The sequence below is a fragment of the Schistocerca americana genome, chromosome 6, assembly GCF_021461395.2.
Source record: "Schistocerca americana isolate TAMUIC-IGC-003095 chromosome 6, iqSchAmer2.1, whole genome shotgun sequence".
Taxonomy (NCBI): Eukaryota; Metazoa; Arthropoda; class Insecta; order Orthoptera; family Acrididae; genus Schistocerca; species Schistocerca americana.
In genome coordinates this window covers 144707296-144723258 of record NC_060124.1, presented here as the reverse complement: position 1 = coordinate 144723258, position 15963 = coordinate 144707296, and the positions used below count along the sequence as shown (strand labels likewise).

At 43.3% G+C, this 15963-nt stretch overlaps 1 non-coding gene across 1 annotated transcript; it reads left to right on the top strand.

Annotated features, from left to right (window-relative positions):
- Positions 1-15110: 15110 nt before the first annotated feature.
- Trnat-ugu lies at positions 15111-15185 on the top strand. Its single transcript has one exon. It is a non-coding gene; the product is annotated as a tRNA-Thr (tRNA).
- Positions 15186-15963: the final 778 nt, after the last annotated feature.

Below are 15963 nucleotides of genomic sequence, written 5' to 3'. Positions count from 1 at the left end.
CTTGTGTTTGCCCGAGCACACAGCGCCGCGCCTAAAGCTGTGTACTGAACATTACCTTATCCGTGCCGCGCAGAGCCTTTGTCTTCCACAGGCAGTCTGTAACACTGCAAATTCTGGGATTCACTGCGTGTTTACAATCCGAAAGCTAATCAGCTTTAGTCTGAACCTTCATTTTTTTTTTTTTTTTTTTTTTTGCTGCCGTAAACAAGCACTCGACCGAGAAGGCTAACATTGACCTCTACGATATTGCTTCGTATTTATTGTGCCATAATTCAGTTTTCTACAGATGTGAGCTTCAACAATCTGAGCCTGAAGGAGATTATAGGAACATACTATATTAATTGTAGCAGGCATATTTTTTTTGTCCTTTTCTGGAGACAGATGGATCCCTGACACGAAATGGATCATACTTACAAACTTAGGGCCATTCTTTCCTAATTGCTGGTTTAGTGCTGTCTTTTTTGTAGATAACGATAAGTAGTATTATCATTTTTCTACAGATTTTTGTTAACTAAACAAACGTGTTTCATCTTATTTGTTTTCGTCGGATTTATTTTCTGTTTCATTTTCGTTAATGCCTAACTCAGTATCACAGCCTCAAACTGCTTCGTTACACTTTTGTTAGCCAATCACTTACAAAAAAATACTGTTTACGAGTGCTCTGCAGAACTTCAACGTGGTCACGCTCCATTTAGCAATGAAGTCTACGAAGTCCATTCATTGATTTGTTGGTCCTTGTTTGCGTAAAGCAATGTAGAATTCTGAGTCCGCCTCGGTGCTGATATTTTCGTTTATTTGATTCCTAAAATTAGTTTCGCTGACAGACAGCCGTCTTCAGTAGATTTCTTTATTTTAAAACATGAAAATTAACATAATTACATTACATTACGAAAAAACTTTATTATATGCTGTAGTGTTTGGTTAAAAATATTTGTCTAACTAATCTTGTAGTAAAGGTAGTGGTCTAAATTTGGGCTTCCATGCTTTTTGCTACATAGCTCATGTTCTTTTGAAAATAAATTAAGAAACGTTGCAGTAAACAAAAGTCTCAAATATTTTCTTTCAAATCTTTATGGTGAAATGTAACATACTCGCTCTATTGTTTTCTTATTTTTGATTTTAAAAAATATTGGCAGGTTGACACAATTCAGAGGTGTGATGTAAATTTGGACTGGATTTAAAATACTGATGTAGTACTGAAGAAAACTCAGCAATATGAATGAAAAACAATTTATTTAAAGAATGCATTAGGAACATTTAATAAAGAAGCCGAAAAATACGGCACTTTTTATTTGTATATCACTGTGGTTTTTCAAAAAAGTGTACTCATAACGTCAAAAATTATACTTTGCTAACTAAGCAACAAATAGAAATGTTTCATCAGCCCTCTGCACATTCGTTATGTGACCATTATACATGATGCACATAACCCACAGCTCTCCTTGCCCGTCATCAAGAAAGTTTCCCTTACAAAAATGCTTTCTTCCCCATCAGAGTCAGGCTTTTTTCCCCATCAAGTCGTCATCAACCAGCGGTGTGAACGGTTCATCTATGCGTAGCTCATCTGAACTACATTCTTTCTTTTCTCTTCCGTTTCCGTTTGTATTTTTCCTTTCCGTTTATTTCTTTATTTGAAAAAGTTTCACACTCTCAGATTTCAGTGTCTTTTTCTCATACTTTAATTTGGGAGAAGTAGCAGATTTTTTTTCCTTCAGTAGCACTACTTTGTAACATTATTTTGTATGGAAGCCAGTTATCAGGATTGATCCTACGGCTTTACATCCTTCATTGTGTTTGTTTTTGTTTACAGTAGGAGCAAGAGCAATGCCGTGAAGACCAACAGCCGATGAGCTGGATCTGCCTGGCTGACTCTCTTGAATTTTAGCGACTTACACATGATCTGTTCCCGGGGCAGGACTATCCAAAGTGAATGAGAGGTCCGAGAAGACCTTGATCGTTTCGCTGAGGACTCAAAGTAGTCAGCTTCAGTAAAGGTATTTTTTTTAACGTGAATATATCCATGTTACTCTGAAACCGCTGACTGCACCTTGTCCTATTCACACTTTCAGACATTCTTTCCCAAATATTCCCATCATTTTCTAAATGGTCAGTGGTTTATTTAAGTGAAGTAACCATTGTCTTACCTCTTCACTATATTATACTTCTAAGGATCCCATTAACTTTTTTCTAGAGGCTGCAGTTTGTGTGTCCAATTTGGGAGGAGTGGCACAGTTATTATGTGGTTACTTCTTCCATTGTCAATAAGGCTGACATTATGCACTTGAATGAAATCCCGATCCAAGATGAGAAAAAGGCAAAGGTTAGTCATACTGACCGAATGGTCCAAAATCTGTGTATAGCCAGGTGTTATGGTGTGTGGAGGTATAATGTTGCAATGGACGTATTGACTTCCAAATCTTTGAACATGGAACACTCGTTAGTCGACGTAATTATGATGCTGTTCTCCTTCCCCGTATACAGCTCGATTCACAGCTGCTTGACGGTCGTTGGTACCTGTAGACGTGTTGCAGCGCACAACAATGCACCCTTGACGGGATATAAATCGGGGGAACGGACAAGTCAATCCAGTCGAACGCTAGGAAAATTGTTTACTCCAAATTTAGACCATAGATAATGCCCCCAATTTAGACCATTACTCCTATGTAATTTTAATTACAAAAGAACGAAAAATAGTAGCTACGAGGGTTGTCCAGAAAGTAAGTTCCGATCGGTCGCGAAATGAAAACCACTGGGAAAATCCGGTAAAGCTTTGCACGGATGTGTTGCGAAGTGTCTCTAGTATGCCTGTCGATCGTGTTGCGTCGCTCTTTTCAGTTTTGAGTAAACAGTGAGCACGTAAAGATGCGTAGGGAATAGCGTCTCCCGCCAAGTATGAGGGCCCGGTTAGAGATTTCGCCTGTGTCATGCAGCCCACACAACACAACTGTAGAGCGGTTCCTTCTTCATGCCAGTTCTCGGCCGCACAATGCAGGGGCAATGAAGTCGCTCCTGCAACGTTTCGGATGAGAAGTGTTCGATCACCCACAATACAGTCCGTAATTGGCTCCCCCTGAGTCTCATCTCTGCTCACAAGAACCGCTGGCTATGAAGACAAAATTTTGCCACAGACAACGAGCTGCAGAGGGGAAGTGGTACAACACTACGACAAAAGTCGAAGCTGGAGCTAAATGGCTCTGAGCACTATGGGACTTAACATCTATGGTCATCAGTCCCCTAGAACTTAGAACTACTTAAACCTAACTAACCTAAGGACATCACACAACACCCAGCCATCACGAGGCAGAGAAAATCCCTGACCCCGCCGGGAATCGAACCCGGGAACCCGGGCGTGGGAAGCGAGAACGCTACCGCATGACCACGAGATGCGGGCGAAGCTAGAGCGGCGACTATGCAGAGAAGTAGGTGGAAGGTGTACCTAACTGTTGCAAATAAAACGTTTCTGGTTTTCACTGTGGTTTCCATTTCGTGACCGATCGGAATTTACTTTCTGCACAACCCTAGTATTAAAACCAAAGTTATTCAAAAAGCTAAGGTTACACTTAATACGACGTAGTAGGGAGAAGACTATTCATAAACACAGAAATTTGAATGCAGTTGCTGTGGAATAGTGGAAACAATGTAAAACAGCGTTTTTTACTCTGTAAAACCTCCACATAAGTTCATTGTTGCATGCGATGTAGTTAACATAAATTCACTTTCGAACATCTCAAAAATATTGTAGGTATGCATTCACACATTCTTTATTATTTCATAAAGTTTCTAATGGGAAGTACTTCTGGAAACAATAAAACTGTTAACATTCGATGTTTTACTTTTATTGCATTACTAACAACTCAAAGAGGCAGCCGTTGTGTGTTTCTGTTAGTTACGACGTAATTATTTCTAAGGTTTACCCAGTATACTATACACAGTATAGCTTGTAACATATATGTCGTAGTGTAAGTAATGTAAGTGGAGTAATTGGCTACACAAAAGAGAGAGCCTTGCAGCTCCAACTTCGACAGGATACATAAAAAAAGCCTGTTTCAGATCTGATATGCTCAGTATGGAAGAACATGTTACATTTTGTCTCTCATAAATTACATAAATTATCAGAAACGAACACTGAATTGTAGCATGTTAAAGGCATAGTGCAGATACATTCTGAACAGTGGGAACACGCGTGAAACTACACTAGACATTCATCAAATGTTCCTGTGCAAACTAAGGAACACAGGAGTTGTATATGTCTGGAACAACTGCGTGTAACGTTTGTAAAGTAGGGCTGACGCCGTATGCATCCAGTTTTGGAGGACCCCAGGGACTGCAGGCCACAGACAATGAAGAGTGATACAACTTAGTAGGACCATTTCTAACATGTTATGTATCTGCCCGAGAGACCTAAGCCACCTAAAAAGAGACAGAACGGATGGAGCTAGTTTTAGAACAGCACCGTTTTATGTCAGGGCAGACTGGACCAACACTCAGTGTATGTTCGTGCCCGCAAACCCAACAATGACACTGGGCAGAGGAATCAGACATCTATGATTCTGCGGAACATGGAAGTTTGCAGATAGTGGAATGTGTGTGTGTGTGTGTGTGTGTGTGTGTGTGTGTGTGTATGAGTGAGTGTGTGTGTGTGTGTGTGTGAGAGAGAGAATGCAATATCAACAAAAGTTGATAACAAGTTGTATGATTGGTGAGATGAAGAATCCGAAATTTGTCAGTCTGATGTATCGACAAGCCCGTTAAAACATTGCATGACGCTGGGAAAGAGGTCGTTCTACAGTACGAACACCTGCGTTTTCGTTTGACCGGAACTGTTGTTAACAGTGTCAGAGGTTCTGAGTAACTTGGACAGACGTTTCAAGCAATACAGTCACCGGAGAACTGCTGAGGACAGATTCCAATGTCTTACAGAATTCCGGTGAGAAACACTGAATACAGAGAACTTAACAAATTTTAACCTGTGAGCTCACAGCTTAGCTTAAACAACATTGGTGACAGCTCCTATACGAATACGGCACACTGGCAGCTATCCTAGGAATGTCCATGGGGCTTACCCAGACGGCAGGCACCAACGACTATCCACTTGTATAAAAAGAAAAGCTCTATGGTATGACTGTCCTGGAGACCCCGAGGTGCAGGTTCAGCTTCCTAACTGAGAAGGTTTTACCTGTCCTGCGCGCACACTAGCACCTTTCCTTCGTGAAGTGCGAGTTTTTTTCATGTTTGTATCTGACACATATAGATAACTGTAATGTGTGTGTATGAATGGGGGGGGGGGGGGTTGCGAAGAGCGCAGTGTGATGGATGTTATGTTAGCAATGTATGGAGATGAGCGGAGAGCGAAGGTGCCCGATCATAGCCTACTCCTCCCGAATATTATTTATTTACTTCTAAAGTAAAAGCCTGCTGCCTGTTGTCACATAGTAGGTCATACATTTTGCCACTGCGTGTTATATCATACAAATTCATTTTTATTACTAATACATTTTTTGAATATTTTACAAAAGGATAAAAATAATAAATATAAAATAGCACAAATGTATATGTAAAATTTTGTTTAAATTTGTTGCTAACTTAGATTACGATAATGAATGAAATACATAAGAGGTTGTGCACGTATTTTAATTTAAAATTAAAATTGTATTTTAGGGAAGAAATAAGAGATCAATAAATTCGACTCGGATGTTATGTGACAGCTCTTCCCTTTATAACTTGTGTGTGTCTGCTATACACCTGTTACATATATCTTCTTTTGACTATGGTAATAATTAATAATGTATTGATTAATTATGTTACAACGTGTTGCTGAAATTAAATTAACAGTGGAGATTCGGAGTTGATTTAAAATGTCATAGTAAAACTTCAATCCAATCATACCTGATGCAGCGAAAGAAGAAAAATGTCACATCTTCACAGAGTATTGTATATTATGAAGGTGTGTAACAACCAACTACGTAGACAGTTATATTTGCAGATTAATTGGATTCAGTGTTTGAAAACCTTAGCTTACTTCTACTGTGTTTGCACATGTAGCTCTTCTTCACTTCCTGTGTGTGATACAGTCAGTGTGTGTGTGTGTGTGTGTGTGTGTGTGTGTGTGTGTGTGTGTGTGTGTGTGTGTGTCGTTTACTACGTACTGCTGATCTGTCAAATGTAGAGCCTGTCTTATTCAAGCGTAAGGTCTCTCCTGTTTGTAAGCAGCAGGTAGTGTTCTCTTCGTCTGCGATGTTGTTTAGAGAGTCCCAGTGACCTGTCTGCATTTTAACTGTCCTATGTCTTGGTTCCCTATCCTCGGCCTTTTGTGTCCTAGGGCATCACAGGTGAGCACTGTGTGTTTGGGTGTGCCATTCTCACCACAGTCACAGGTGTGAGTCTATCTTAGGCCAAGCTTGTGGAGGTGCACAGGATGCGGGCCGTGGCCCGTGAGAAAATGCACCATGTCGCTTGTTGGGATTATGTACTTGAAATTCATGTGTCCCACTATGTCTGCGATGTTTTAATTCTCCACTTGTTTAATTTCCATTTGTCGGTTTTTTCTTGTCCAGTTATTTCTCTTACTTTGTCGCGCCTTCCCCTCTTAAGCCAGTAGGCCGCTGCTCTGTGGCAAATTATATTGTCAGTAGGGAAAATCCCCAGTACCACACACAGTGCCGCAATCGAGGTCGTGACGAAATCCCCCGAGATTCTAAGAAGAACACTCCTCCGGCCACGCCTCACAATGGTTCTATGCGTATCCAAGAATAATCGATGCACCCAAGCACTAAGCACAAAATAAGTTCTTGACTCAAAGAGTGCTGTGTAATATGTCCTCATTGTACCTTACAGTGTTCAGTCTTGAGAATTTATGGATGAGTATCGCCTCTTTTTTAATTGTTAATCTTCCATGTTCATTAAAGCGTAAATATTCGCCAGTGTCGAGGTAACTTGTCATAGCTTTCCTTTTTGTAAATATGTTGTGTAACTTCATAAATGGATTTGTTTTCAGTGTGCCACTTAGAAGTAGGTAACCAGTTTTGTTACTTGCTATTTTGAGTTTATTATTCATGCACTCTTCACCGATGAACGCGAGAAGCCGCGTGGCTTTAATCTCTTATTGGGACCTGGAGTTTGTAGATACCATGATCGGATGACCATCAGCGTACGCAACCAGCCGTTTCCCATGTCGTTATCTTCTATTGCATTCAGTGTGGCTCTATGGCTATGTCCCAGAAAATCGTCATCACACGGGTCCTTGCAGTCAAGCCCAGGTTACCCCCTTTATAACATTTTGGCGACCAGTCTTCCATTCCACTATCCTGTTTTTACAATATTCGCTAAGTCTGAATACTCATATCTCTAGGTTTTGCAAACAGCGCCGGCCACAAAAGGTTGTCGCAAGTCCCAAATAAGTCAATTAGGATTGCTACTATGTATTTGCCGAGGATTGTCTGCGTCATTTCTATGGCGCTATTTACTGTATCATCGTTGGATTTATGTGGTCGAAAGCCAAAATGATGTACGCTAAGGCTGAAGAGCTACCGGTGCAACTGAAATCCGTCGCACAGAAATCTCTTGTCCCTTTTCCAGAATGTTAATGAGGCATATTGGTCTGTATGTCTTTGGGTCAGTCGGGTCTTAGTCCTCTGCCTCCTTGATTATAGCTGCATTTGGCGCCTTTCATATATTCGGTATACGTCCTTCTACTAGAGCGTCATTCAGGTAAGGTTCAGGTACATTAAGATAAGTGGAGCCTTTTTGTTCCTTATTTGCGTATTGCTAATGCAACTCTCTCGCGAGTAAAGGGGCAGGTACTACCCTCGTTTTCATATTTGTCATCAAGCAGTCTGCGAAGGTCGGTGTGAAGTTGGTTGTCCTGAGTGTGGTCATGTTCAGGAAGAAGTTTGTTGAGGGGATAGCATTCTGCGATTCTCCAGCCTCTTGTGGTAGTACCATCTGGTTTCTTCAGTGTTCATTATACCGTCGGAGTCTTGATACGTTCAGTCTGCACTTTAAACGGCTCCCCCCACGATGTTTTTCTGTAAATTTGTCCAAACATATGTGTCCCAGTGGTCCTTCATAGTCTTATGTAGTTAGTCTTTGCATCGTGTTTTAGCGTCGCGGTAATGTCTAATTTCTCTTTCGTGTACTGTCTTTGATTTTTGCTGATATAGTCATTTATCACTCGTGTCTTTTCTTAGTTGTTAATAGAGCTGGCCATGGTGCCCTATTTTTGGATGCATCGCGTAATACAGATACTGCTGCAGCTCATGCTCTCTGTAGGAATTCTATAAGAGCGTGAGCTCTGTCATCTATGCTTCCTTGGGTGACACATAGGGGAAACTCTTCAACCATGTGCCTTAGTTTCCGACAGTTTGCTATGAGCAGCAGCACCCTTCCGGTGTTGTGATGTGTCTGTGTCTGTTTTAGTGTAAATAATTATTGCGTTATGCTCACTAAGTATTGTCCTATCGAGCACCTGCCACATCGCTACCTTTATTAATAATGCGCCGTTTGCCAGAGAAACGTCTATGTTGCTGCCTACTACATTATTTCTGGGGTAAGTTGGCAGTCAGACTGCCAGAAGGTTTACGTAGCATTTATGTCTGTTAAGGAAAATGGTTGTCTGCCATTTGCAAAATGCGCAACTTCTTTTATTACTTCGTTAAAGGCTCTATATCGAATGAGTACTTGGGCGTAGATCGACGAGATTAGCAATGTTTCTCTGCCTGAAGTTATTTCGACTGTAACAGTTGGTTGTGTGCACAGCTGCTTAATTTGTGCTATTGTAAGCTTAGTTTTTAGTACAGCGATTTCAGCCATGGCCTTGTTTGCGCCTATGATTTGCTTGTACTGTCTCGGAAGGCCTGGAGTTCTTCCACCTCATGTGTACGGTTCTTATAGATAAAATATGTCTGCGAATACCTCGTTCACCAGCCTGTCAAGCTCTGTGTCCACCGTTGTGCGTCCCATACAGTTTAGCCCGTAAGACTTTCGCTATTGGAATTTAGTAAAAACAAAGGACTTCGGTGCGTTCTGAGTGTGATCGAGGTACTCGCGTCCATGCGCCCTTTCTAGGTCCATGTAGACATTGTTAAGGTTAAGGCCTTCATTGCTTCGTCCATATGATTTGCGTGAAAGATTACAGAGTTCGCGTTTATCTGTTGGTAGGTTCTGTTTTCGTAGAAGCATTCTGTCTGTTTTTCTTTACAACGATGGGGTGACGTATAGTGTCGCTCAGCCGGTGATTCAGTCTTGTCAGTAGTCACAGTGCAATCTGAAAAAATGATTTCTTTTCGAGTCGACTTAGGCGCAAGTTCTCTTCGATGTCATTTTGTTTCTTACTTCATAGCTTTGTAATTCTGTCTGTTGTACTGAATCGTGGTGTGTGTTACCGCGTTATTTCAAGCACCGGCACGCCAGTCGGAAACGAGAGAGTGGAGAGGGCTATGAAGAAGACCTCAGCCAGTTGCACGCTGACCGACCTCTCTCCAGGACGACAACGCGACAACTAGCGGCCTCTACGTGAGGAGAACATAAGCGCCCCTCCCGATCGTCGCTGCCCACTTCCACAGCAGCATCAAGATTAGGCAGCGACGTAGGAATTGTATACACTGAAGAGATGTCTTATTTGGATGTCACCCTTTGCTTGCGACACTTCTGTGTTGTCAAAACTAAATATTGTCGTTGTTCATTTGTTTGAATGCTGTCTAGCGATCCGAGAAGGCAGGCTTCCTAGAGCCCACGTATTTGACGTCAAGGCAGGATCGAGCAGTGTGTATCTCTTTACGTTGTTTCCGATTTTGGGTGATGTATTGTGACGTCAAAAAATGGCTCTGAGCACTATGGCACTCAACTTCTGAGGTCATCAGTCCACTAGAACTTAGAACTACTTAAACCTAACTAACCTAAGGACATCACAAACATCCATGCCCTAGGCAGGATTCGAACCTGCGACCGTAGCGGTCGCGCGGTTCCAGAATGTAGCGCCTAGAACCCCTCGACCACTCCGGCCGGCTATTGTGACGTCAGATTTTTGTGATTTTTTAGTGTGAATTTTTTGAGCGTTCAAGTTGTTTTTAGTGTCATTATGGTGTGTGGTCACTTCTTGTTGTTTGAAGTTTCCTGTTTGCGTTTGTTTCACACTGATAATTCTTTCTTGTACCTGAGTTGCCTTTTCGTGCGTATTCTCACCATAGATGAAACGTACGGTCTGCATGAACAGCACCAAGCAGCCGCCGACCTTAACGTCGTTATCCAACAGACCGATCACCATCAACATTGTCACTCCAGAGACGCTGCTGACAAGTTTGGAATTCAGTCCAGGAAAATGGCGCAAAGCCTAGTGATCAGTAACTTTACGCCGCCACAGCTCCTTCCCGGAAAGCCGAAGGGCGAATCTCCAGCAGTGCGTGACGTATCCGGGACGTCACCCATCCAAGACCAGCCACGCTCTGTGTTGCGTCAGTTCGATGATCTGACGAGAACCGGCGTATTGAGCAGGGCAAGGCTGTTGGCTACATTCACTGGTGTACAATAGGGACTTTCGGCTAGGACGACTGAGATGGGAACACCATCAAATCTGACAATCATTCGACGCACACATCCTAAATGGTTCAAATGGCTCTGAGCACTATGGGACTTAACATCTGAGGTCATCAGTCCCCTAGAACCTAGAACTACTGAAACCTAACTACCCTAAGGACATCACAAACATCCATTCCCGAGGCAGGATTCGAACCTGCGACCGTAGCAGTCTCGCGGTTCCGAACTGAAACGCCTAGAGCCGCACACATCCTAGAATGCAAAATTAGATCACCTTCTTCCTAGGCGTCCATATCCTTACTTAATAATAGAAATGTGGTGCTTATTTATGTCTTATTTTAGCAATAAATATTCACGTTAAATTAATATTTTATGAGAAGCTTTTAATTTTAAATGTATAGTCTTTTATATCATTTTGATCCACATTTGCACACTCGGCTAGTAGTCCTGATACACAGCACATGAGCACTTTATGGAATACAACTCGCAACCTTTGTCCTGAGCACAATGTCTATCAATGGGTCATAGCCGAAAGATATGTTCCCAAGTCCAACTTTCGCACATGAACGCACACAATACGGCCGCAGTCTTCTCACCCGGAGTAGCCAGAGCCCTAATAAACTGCCCGCAGTCTCAGGAGCATAGAGGTCATTGACTTCAGGAATGACTTGCAAGGTGCAAAACCGTTTAATGCAATTTAAACAAGGGAAACAGGCCAACAGTCATAGCTCGCTCCAGGCTGCAACATGCATCACTGTCTTTTCTGGATCCGGCCGGTGTGGCCGAGCGGTTCTAGGTGCTTCAATCTCGAACCGCGCGACCGCTAAGGTCGCAGGTTCGAATCATGCCTCGGGCATGGATGTGTGTGATGTCCTTAGGTTAGTTAGGTTTCAGTAGTTCTAAGTTGTAGGGGACTGATGACCTCAGATGTTGAGTCTCATAGTGCTCAGAGCCGTCTGAATCATTTGTCTTTTCTGGTTTCCGCTCTTGAGGAAGAAAGGGTTGCCATTCGTCCACACTGAAACACGTGGCAACGTGTCCCCAGGGGAGCTGAAGCCCCCATAAAGGCGATGGACAAACATACGTCACATTATAATTTCTAATAATAGGTGTCCAGATCCAGCGGCGATAATGATCGCAAATGGGGAAATCCAGTGATATAAGCGACTTTGTCAAAGGAGAGATTTTTAGGACCCTACGCTTGCGAACGAAAATATGTGACAATGGCGAAGCTGGTCAGTTGTTGGCGTGCTATTGTAGGAGCTGTCTATGACTATGATCTGGCATATCGGGAGACATCAAGGAACAGCAAATTTGGTAATAGAGAGAAGTTTTGTGGAGTGTAGATTTTAGAGAAGAGCTCGAATGCAGCAAGTTGGCTGAAGTAGTCAGGCAGAGGAGAAAGACTAGTGCGGTGAGCTTATGACTGATGGGAACCACAACAAGAGCGTGACGCAGTGTTGCACTTGGCGGCCTTCCCACGTGAGACACGAGGTGCCTGCCCTCCCCCGCAGTGGCTCGCGTGAGCGTCCGCGCTGCGCCCGCCGCCGTGGCTGCTGGGACGGGGTGGACAAACTCCCACGGGCCATCGATCGCCGGCGTGGCGCGGCGCCGCAAGACGCGCGCACAACTTGCAAACGAGCTGGGTAATGCGGCGCGCCGCGGCCCGCCCGGCTTAAGCGAAAAAAGCGCCGCTCTAGGGGCGTGGGGGAGGGGGTTAGGAGAGGGAAGAGCCGGGGGGCGAGCACTAGGGCGGCACGCGCTCCCAAAATAAACACCGCCCGAGAGCGGCCGGCGGGCGTCACTGTGGAGCCACGGGCTGAGCGTCGCGGAAGCTTCAGAGCCTCTGTCCCATCAGCCCTCTGTCCGTGTCAACTTGTCGGTCTATGACGACTGCTGACCACTAGAACTGCAGTACTTTGAGGCTGCGAGATGACGAAATTTTGCTTTCTGAGCTTACATAATAACTTATCGCCCCTAGCGGAGCTCTAACCGAACTTGAGCAACAGACAAGGGTACGTCAATCCGCACTATAAATTTCCTTTACCAACTGCTACATAATCGCGTACACAAACAGTGATCCAATACTGTCAAATGTTTTTTATTCCAGTCTCTGATCACAATATCAATTCTTTGGACGATTTATTGTCTAAAGAATTGATATTGTGATCAGAGACTGGAATAAAAAACACATTTGAAATTTCCTTTACTTCACGTCTATGGTCACAAATTCTTTGTCATAATATTATCGATATCGGTTTATAATGACCATATTAAGATCTGTTTTATAAAAACATGTCCTAATATACTGGAGCCATCGTGGCATCGTCAAATGCTAAACACAATATCAGCGAAAGCGATAGCTCGTGAAATTCCGTAATATTTAAGCTCTAGGCCGGAGTTTAGTTGCCGTTGGTGACACGTCATTCTGTCAGCGACACTAAAGCAGAGTTACTACAAAAGATTTCCTGAAATTCTTTCACCGAAGAAAACGAAGTAAATACCCCAGAATTCGAATCAAGAACAACTACCAACATGACTAAGTTAGACGTAGATATCCTCCTTGAAGCAGTTTAAATCACATAATAGAGGCCTGGCCTCCAGTCGTATACTACATACACTACTGGCCATTAAAATTGCTACACCAAGAAGAAATGCAGATGGTAAACGGGTATTCATTGGACAAATATATTACACTAGAACTGACATGTGATTACTTTTTCACGCAATTAGGTTGCATAAATCCTGAGAAAGTAGTACCCAGAACAACCACCTCTGGACATAATAACGGCCCTGATACGCCTGGGCACTGAGTCAAACAGAGCTTGGATGGCGTATACAGGTACAGCTGCCCATGCAGCTTCAACACGATACCACAGTTCATCAGGAGTAGTGACTGGCGTATTGTGACGAGCCAGTTGCTCGGCCACCATTGTACCAGACGTTTTCCATTGGTGAGAGATCTGGAGAATGTGCTGGCCAGAGTAGCAGTCGAACATTTTCTGTATCCAGAAAGGCCCGCGCAGGACCTGCAACATGCAGTCGTGCATTATACTGGTGAAATGTAGGGTTTCGCAGGGATCGAATGAAAGGTAGAGACATGGCATACCAGAGACACTGTCCAACATACCTATGCAAAGCTTTATCGGATTTTCACTGTAGCTTCCATTTCGCGACCAGCGGACTTCACTTTCGAACTATGGCTCGTATACTGATACTGTGTTCGAACGTTATGAATTATCTCCAAGAAAACGATTTATTGACATACAGCCAATATGTATGCAGAAAATCTCATTTTTGCAAAGCACAACTAGTTCTTTATTCTCACGGAGTAATGATTGCTATCGACAGGGGAATCAAACTGAATCCAGAAGGCTCCCAACAAGCCACTTCTAATCAAATCGATATGTATCCATTTTTTTGGAGAGACGTCAGTTTCTGAATTAGAGGGAATAGCGCGCAAGTCGCTATTATGTTAACATGCAGAAGTAACAGGATCTGACAGTAATAAGTAATAATTTAATTAATAGTAAGAACGATTAGATGCCGTATACTCAAATATTTTTGGACAAGTCTTGGAAAAAAATAATAAACGTAACAAGTTTCGAAATATTTTATTGTCATTTTACAATAATATTAATCCCACTTGATTTTGTGTTCCCAGATTTCGATTTCACAACCGAAATTATTTTTATATATTATCTGCTCCATATTTAATTGCCTTTCCTGTGGCACATTGATCGTAAATTACGGAAGCAGAGGTCCATCTTGCACACTGTTGTCTGCTGTCGCGTCGAAGAAAGTATCATCAGTACATAAAAGATCTTGCGGCCAGTGTGAGCAACAATCTGCGGCTGTTTGCTGATGACGCTGTTGTGCACCCTTGAGTGACTCTAGCAGGGTAATACGTGACTTAGAAAATATTTATAGTTGGTGTGATGAATGGCAACCAGATATAAATGTAGAAAAATGTAAGTTAACCTAAGAAATGATAATTAATCGAAACCCTCAACTGCCAACAGGTGTTGTTGATATACCTCAATGTGTGCTCCGACAGGGACTAGAACCCGGGATCTTCTGCTTACGTGGCAGACGCTCTGTCCATCTGAGCCACCGAGGGCCCAGAGGATAGCGCGACTGTAGGAACTTATCTCTTGCGCGCTTGCCGTGAGACCCACATTCCCATCTGTCCACAACCTACGTTCATAATGTTCCTAATGGATATCTGCCCTTTCACTCATTACTCGCTCCAAGTAAGGTGATGATTCCCGTAAGAGTTCGGGCAAAGCGTGCGCATTCGCATAGAAGAAGGTCAATGGCCGGGTAGCCTTTAACTGTATGAAGCTAGTAACTGTTCCAAAGAACAGATACCAATGATGTCCACGCAGCTTCTCTAGAAAGAAATGATAATTAATCGAAACCCTCACCGGTTGGAATCGTCACCTTCCTTGGCGCGAGTAATGAGTGATTGGGCAGATATCCATTAGGAGCATTACGAATGTAGGGTGTGGGCAGTTGGGAACGTGGGTCTCACGGGAAGCGTGCAAAAGATAAGTCCCTGCGGTCGCGCTACCCTCTGTGCCCTCGGTGGCTCAGATGGATAGAGCATCTGCCATGTAAGCAGGAGATCCCGGGTTCGAGTCCCGGTCGGGGCACACATTTTCAACTGTCCCCACTGAGATATATCAACAACACCTGGTGGCAGCCGTGGGTTTCGATTAATTACCATTTCTTCCTAGAGAAGCTGCATGGCCATCATTGGTATCTGTTCTGTAGATGAGCAGGGAAACCAAACCCTTAATGTTCGAATGCAACATTAGTAGTGTCCAGCTTGACACAATCACGTAGTTTAAATATCTGGCCGCAACGTTGTAAAGCCATAGGAAATGGAACGAAAATGTGAGGATTATAGTAGTGAAGACGAATGCTCGGCTTTGGTTTATAGCGAGAATTTTAGGAAAGTGTGGTTCATCTGTAAAGGCGACCACATGTAGGACACTAGTACGAACCATTCTGCAGTGCTGCTCGAGTGCTTGGCATCCGCGCTAGGTCGGATTAAAGAAAGACATCGAAGCAATTCTTAAGTGGGCTGCTAGATTTTTGTTATCGATAGGTTAGAACAACACGCAAGTATTATTCACATGCTTCTGGAACACAAATGGTTCAAATGGCTCTGAGCACTATGGGACTTAACATCTATGGTCATCAGTCCCCTAGAACTTAGAACTACTTAAACCTAACTAACCTAGGGACATCACACAACACCCGTCATCACGAGGCAGAGAAAATCCCTGATCCCGCCGGGAATCGAACCCGGGCGTGGGAAGCGAGAACGCTACCGCACGACCACGAGCTGCGGACGGAACACAAATGGGAATTCCTGGACGTAAGGTGGCGTTCTACTCGAGGAATACGATTGAGAAAATATAGAGA